Source organism: Scaptodrosophila lebanonensis, unplaced genomic scaffold (genome assembly GCF_003285725.1).
Source record: "Scaptodrosophila lebanonensis strain 11010-0011.00,11010-0021.00 unplaced genomic scaffold, SlebRS2 tig00001412-arrow-pilon, whole genome shotgun sequence".
In the NCBI taxonomy this organism is placed as follows: Eukaryota; Metazoa; Arthropoda; class Insecta; order Diptera; family Drosophilidae; genus Scaptodrosophila; species Scaptodrosophila lebanonensis.
Window position 1 is genome coordinate 8,742,550 of NW_022060739.1, and position 7,394 is coordinate 8,749,943.

General features: G+C 34.3%; 1 long non-coding RNA gene across 1 annotated transcript; it reads right to left on the reverse strand.

The window, feature by feature from the left end:
* Positions 1–2,136: 2,136 nt before the first annotated feature.
* Positions 2,137–7,153, reverse strand: LOC115631976. The gene is made up of 3 exons (XR_003996256.1): positions 7,105–7,153; positions 2,329–2,519; positions 2,137–2,268 (listed from the first exon to the last, which is right to left on the reverse strand). It is a non-coding gene; the product is annotated as an uncharacterized LOC115631976 (long non-coding RNA).
* Between the last annotated feature and the right edge of the window lie 241 nt (positions 7,154–7,394).

Here is a 7,394-nt window from a genome sequence, read left to right on the forward strand (position 1 = left end):
TTCTGGTCTGTGCTTGGGCCTGGGCCTGGGCTCGGGCTAGGGCTAGGGCAGTTGCACGTTTAAGTTTTGAGCAGCTAATTTGCATATTTGAGTGACTCGAGCTCATACATACATACACACATACATACTATAGCATTTGCGAATATGGCTCTATGTAGTCGAGTAGCTCTGTGGCTTTGACTTTCGTTTTCGCTGCTTGCCGACTTATTGTCGACCCAGAGCGCAACAACAACAACACCAACAACAGCTTGATTAATTTGACCAAAAATGCAAAATTGGAAGTTTTGTGCTTAAGCCATATGCTGCAGGCTTTATCTGAAGTTTGCCCTCAGAGCTTAGCAAGAATCATTGATAATAATGGTGACAAAGGTAAGAGCATAACAATAGGGACAAGGCTAACAAAAACTAGAGCTACGCGTATGCACTAAATTGCCAAATTGAATTTTAAACCAATTTTGAGCAAACAAAGCATGAATTAGTGGGGGTTTTGCAATTAAAAAGAGTTAAATAATTACGACTTTATTTTGATTTCGTCTATTAATTTATGAAAAATATTAAAACAGACAACGGGAACCGAATCAAATCCATATTTATTTTCAATTAAATTATTAGAGTGACAAATATGATATTCTCGAGCGAGCTTCGGTAATGCAGGAATACCACTAATAAGTATAACTATTTCTATACCACCAATGAAACAATGACCCCTTGTTCAACCACAAAAGAAAACCACCAAGCAAGCTAACATTTTATTAAGCTGAGCAAATTTTGAAATTTCGAAATTGTGAAAACCTTGTGATGATAAAGAACTTTCATGTAGAGATCCTGTTGACCGATGGAAGAAGTCCACCTGTAAGGAATTAATTGGACATAGAAAAAAAGTTTAATGTGAAGTACTATATTTAGAACCTTCTGAGAGTAGTGTTCACGTAAGGTACGCGAAATAATTAACAAGGACACTACGTTTTATAGTATAACTAAAACGTTTAATACACCTTCAAAAATAATTATTGCTTAAACTTAAAAATATTATCAATTGAATTCAAGTTAAATAATGCAAATAAAACTTAAGAAAATATATAAAAAATTAAACAAAATACTTTCAGACGAAATAATTAACTAGGACAAGTTCATAGTTAAAAATAAAATAAAAAAGACCAAAACAAAGAATTTTAAACGAATAATATATTTGAAATTGAACACCCATTAATGTTCAACACCTTCGTTATTCCATCTGGCGTTGAATTCGTTAAGTTTTGGAGCATTTGAATGTCAAATTTATACCCTTCTCGAAAAATGGTTTCTCTTAACGCTTTTTGAGTTCCAAATTCAATTCCGTTGGTTTCAACCCGCTTATGCAAAATGCCCCAAAGGCATTGTATCAGATTTAAGTCCGGACCGGGTGCTGGCCCACTCTAAAGGGGAAATTTTTGAATCTCAAAAAAAGTTTTAGTGATCTGTGCAGTAAGGATGAGTGCATTAACCTGCTGGAAAATCCAGGCGTCACCGAAATAAATTCTTCGAATTGGACTAAAACCGTCTTCAAAAGCTCCATTTTTAAAACTGAAAATTTATGAGTTTATATAAATTTCATTTACATAGAATGGGACGCTTGTTTAAATGGGAAATCGAAAACAATTCGTGAAAACGAAAAGCGACAAGTGCATGTATTGAATTATCTTGTAAAACTAAATACAAATTACGGCTTACATGCTAAGCTAATCCTAAGGTGGCAAAAAAAAGGGTGTGAGATGAAGTCTTTAAACGCCGCTCTCGGGCACTACACTAACTTCAACATTTTCTCTTCACCTATCTCCATCTACAGTAGTATCTGCGACAACACTTATTAAATGCAAGTCCAATTTATCGCACAAGAATTTAAATCACTTCTTAAACATTCAAATTAGTCTGACTTTCTAAGCATTTCAGGCCAAACAAAAAAACCAAAACTTTACAACACCTCTTGATCTGGCGTTGCCACCCTGGTTTTGCCATTTCGCAGCAGTCCCCGAATGAAATAAAAAACAGTAATAGAAATATTTACAATTACTGAAGTAATATATTTATATTTCTTATCGAAAAAAAAAAACTGGACATCCTTGAAGGTCACACAACATATAAAACTTTTAAGCATGAAGAATCAATTTGGTTTATAAAATGCTAAACAAACATAAATTTTATCAGAAGAAACTATTAAAGATGCGCGCACATTTGCAAGAGCAGTGTCAGGCATTTGGAACGCATTGGCAGCCATCTCTATAATATTTCCTATAATTTGTAATTGCATTAACATTAACTTTTAACATTGTTGCTGTGTTCAACACCTACCTCTATTTTTTTTATAAACTTGTCCGCACAGTTGCCGTAGCTTTTTAGCAGCAGGCACAGAAAATCCAGGACTTTGCGCCCAATTTCAAAATTGCAGGCACGATGGATGCGAAGGAAATTGCGTAATAAGAAGCATAGAATGAAACAAGCGCGCACGCTCAGCATTTTTCGCCGGAGTCAAAAGAAGTTAGCTTTCGGAAAAAATAATAAAAATAATGCTTTAATAATTTTTTTTTTTATAGATTTCACAAATCCACGTCTGTCACTTTCATTCGGAGGAAGCAGTCCTAGCAAGCATATGCGACGGCTGCAATTAGCAATTATCGATAGGTATTATTGTTAGTGAACGCGTTCTTTTATCTCATTGTGTGTAAACTTTTCTAAAGTTGAGGCCGTTTTTTTTTTGTTTTGAAATTTTTACGAATTTACGTCTGTCACTTATAGAGAGTTTTTTCTGACACTTTCATTTGGAGAAAGTAGGCCTAGCCAGCTTAGACGAGGAATGCAATTAACAATAATCGATAGCGATTATTATTAGTGAACTAATTCTTTATCATTCAGTTTCAGCTCTTTCTGCATGTTTGTTTTCATTTTTCAATTATTTGTGGTTAATTAGCTTTTGTGAAATATGTGGGAGGTATTAAAGCTTTAAAGCAGATTTTTATGAAGAAAATCATTAAATTTGTTAATTCATCTTCTAATTTCAATCAATAAAGTATTTGATTTTCATATATACATTCATATATCAAAAATATGGTCTGGTTTACACATAAGCTGTTGTAATGCGCATTTAATTTTCTTTGAAGTTCAAGTTAACAATTGCATGAATTGCTGCTAAAGGTATAAAATTGTTGTAATATTATTGTACTAAAAATAAAATTAGCATTGTCTTTGAGCTGAAAAACAACATCATAGCTGATTAATACAAAGTTTTCTTTATTCTTTCTTCAGCTCTGTTTTAAAAATTGGAATCCGGGCTTAAAGTCAAGAGCGTAGACAGTTCTTTTGTTTAACTTTGAATCGCTATATTTTTCTATAATACCTTTACTATAAATGTATGATATCTACGCCATCAGAACCCGTTTACTCAGTTCTAGAATCTGCATGGTAAAGTAGCTTTCATGAAAGCATGTGTTTGTCCAGGAAGTCGTCTTCTTTGTGGAAGTTTGTGAACTGGACCTAGTTCCTGTCCATCCCCACATCATGATGAGTTTATTGAAATCCATTAGCCGTACTGGATAAGAAAGAATTCGAGTTGCTGCACCGAACCATCACTAACATCCTACCCTTCTCCTTTGCCATGCTAACTGAAGAGTCCCTGTGATGAAATGTACTTACTTATATGTATAAAGTTTATACGATATACTCCTATATATATTTTCATTCCAGCCCTGCAGTCCATACTCTTAACCCAATTGCCTTTTAATATGAAAACAAATAGGCACTTTTTGCTGCTCCAGCTGATTTGTAAGCATCCCTTAACGCTGCCAGCTTAAATATTCTTTCGTTCTGATTTAAAGCTTTATCGAGTGCCAATCTATAATGCGCAACCATAATCATCCAAAAACAGAAAATAAAAAGAAAAACACTCATAGATAATCAACAGTTATCTACACATCAGCTACTGCCGCAATCACGCATGATTTCGACGTGCAGTCTTTTATGGCGAACCGCAAATCAAATACGCCCAATTAAACAGCGCTTATTTCGCCTTCAACGAGCAACAAACGATGCGCCGATGTGTCCGCCCCTCTAGTACTATCCCCCTCCCACCACCCCCCTCACCATACCCCGCTCCATCCGCATCCACCCACTGCACAATTACAGGCAAAGGCATTTTGTAATTATTTTCAGCAAAGTGAAATGAAAAACGCAGCTAGACGCATGGCGGCACACATACACTAACAATGTGTTTGTGTGTGTCTGTGTGTGTGAAATCAGCGCTAACCAATTTCAAATCAATCAACAGGACGGCTCAGAGACCATAGAAAAGCCAGCGCCAGGCAACCCAATCGTGTTGGGCCTTGAATGTTGAACGTCCGCCTAATCGAGCGTAATGATTGCGCTTATCTGGGAAAAGTTTTTTCGTCGCTGGCGCTTTTCTTTTCAAGTTCGTTTTCCAGAAATGTGTTAAATTAAGCGCTCATTATTTTAAGTGTGCCAGCGAGTGAAACATTTTCATTATATATTTATATGCTGCTGCCAGGAGTGGGAATAGACGTACAATTTTCAAGCCGAAAAAAAGGTGACTTCAGCCAACCATAAGACCAAAGATCTACTATTTGGCATTTCTTTGTAGATTTCAATTGAAATAGCTAAGAAATTAAAGACTATAGTTGTGTGGTTTTTGAAGAAACTGCATTCGATTTTTATTTAAATGGAATAAGTAGCTGCCAGAGCGATGATTTCCGCTGAGCTTCTTTACGAAATGCGTTTTCGTTGGCTTTCTGTTCTTTTGAACATACCTCGTATATCTGATGCCACAAGTTTCATGAAAAAAAAATGAATTGATTGATTGTTGATTGAATTGAATTGCTAATAGACAATCTATTTAAAAATATGGAAACTATTCTACAAATCTACATAAATCTATTTCTATAAGAAAGTAAATGCTAACCAATCAGATCCGTAATGCTAACCAAACAGATCCGTCTCTACATCATCCACATACATCATGATTAAAAGAAATTGAATTGATTGATTGTTGATTGAATTGAATTGCTAATAGACAATCTATTTTTAAATATGGAAAGTATTCTACAAATCTACATAAATCTATTTCTATAAGAAACTAAATTCTAACCAATCAGCTCCACCTCTACATCATCTACATCATGATTTTAAAAAATTGAATTGATTGATTGAATTGCTAATAGACAATCTATTTTAAAATATGGAAACTATTCTACAAATCTACATAAATCTATTTCTATAAGAAAGGAAATGCTAACCAATCAGCTCCACCTCTACATCAACTACATACATCATGATTAAAAAAAAATTTAATTGATTGATTGTTGATTGAATTGAATTGCTAATAGACAATCTATATAAAAATATGGAAACTATTCTACACAAATAAATAAATAAATAAATCTATTTTTATAAGAAACTAAATCAATCAGCTCCGCCTCTACATCATCTACATCATGATTTTAAAAAATTGAATTGATTGATTGTGGATTGAATTGAATTGCTAATAGATAATCTATTTAAAAATATGGAAACTATGTATTCTACAAATCCACATAAATCTATTTCTATAAGAAAATAAATCAATCAGCTCCGCCTCTACATCATCTACATCATGATTTTAAAAAATTGAATTGATTGATTGTTGATTGAATTGAGTTGCTAATAGACAATCTATTTTAAAATATAGAAACTATTCTACAAATCCACATAAATCTATTTCTAAAAGAAAATAAATCAATCAGCTCCGCCTCTACATCATCTACATCAAGATTTTAAAAAATTGAATTGATTGAATGTTGATTGAATTGAATTGCTAATAGACAATCTATTTAAAAATATGGAAACTATATAAATCTATTTCTATAAGAAACTAAATGCTAACCAATCAGCTCCGCCTCTACATCATCTACATCATGATTTCAAAAAATTGAATTGATTTATTGTTGATTGAATTGAATTGCTAATAGACAATCTATTTAAAAATATGGAAACTATTGTACAAATCTACATAAATCGATTTCTATTCTACATTCTACAAATCCACATAAGTCTTATTCTATTAGAAACTAAATGCTAACCAATTAGCTCCGCCTCTACACCATCTACATCATGATTTAAAACTGTGCCCATGTCTGCAAATATAGGAGTATGGGTAGCCATGCCTGTATTTTTATCACTGCGCGTGTTTGGGTTGCTTTCGTTTGGGGGTATCCTTTTTGGGACCGCACATTAATGAACACATGTTCACAAAACATTAAAATTAAATGTGCTGCTCATTAAAAATTTAAAAGGAATGCAAAAAGGCGATGTCATGTTTTCCTTGGCAAACAAACATGAATATATTGGCGCATATACATACACATATATGTATATACAGATACATGTATATAACATTTCGCAAGGCTGATGGAGACGTGAGGATCTGTCGCAAGCAAATGTGGCATGTCATAGTTTTGCGGCCGGGCAGTCTGAGTCTGAGAAATAAACAAAGGCCTACAAGTATAGGCATCATGTGCCATTATAATAATAACAAGCAATTTGCGTTAAATGTCAGAAAGGGTTTTCATCAACGACCCGGGGCCAAAAGGCAGCTAACAGCAGCAGGCGCTGCGAGAGTGTTTCGGCCACTCATTGAGTAGGCCAGCATATTGCCAAAAGGGGCGTGGGCGACAGCATGACAGACGGACAGACAGGCAGACAGATAGACAGATGGGCAGACAGACAGTTAAATGGGGAGACAGTTGAACGGCCAAGCAAGTTCAATTCAATTTTTGGGCCATGTTTTTTGCCATTTCCATATATGCAAATGAATATGTTGAAAACCGGAAAATCAAGAGCACACACACATACACACACACACACACAAACCCACACATGCAAAGTGACAGCCGAAGGACAGCTGGACATCGAGTAGGCGGTTTCACTGCTAAGGACTGTATAAGAAGAAAGTTAAATTGATTTCCGTCTTCTTAAATGTTATCAAGAAAATAATGCACTTTAATAAAAACGAATTCGAAGCCCCTTGTAAAAGGGTTGGCAGATCCACTGAATGAACTCAAATAGTAACAGCTTACTACTTACAGCTTTTAAAACTTTCAGGCTTCAAAATGTATTCCGCAACAGGCTGGCTCTGGAAAAAAATGCAATTGGAATAAAGATGAATCGTACTTGAATAACTAATAATTGCTTTTTCATTAACCGCAGCTGAATAGCCGAAAAAAAAGTTATAAGCTATTGTTATTATTAGTAGAAAAGCCATAACATATATTAATATTCGTTTGATGTTTAAAATTAGGCACAAGAAATGCCTCTATTTTTATTTAAGATTGTAAGTTTGCTTAGTAATTCTAAACAAAAATGTTTCAAATTAA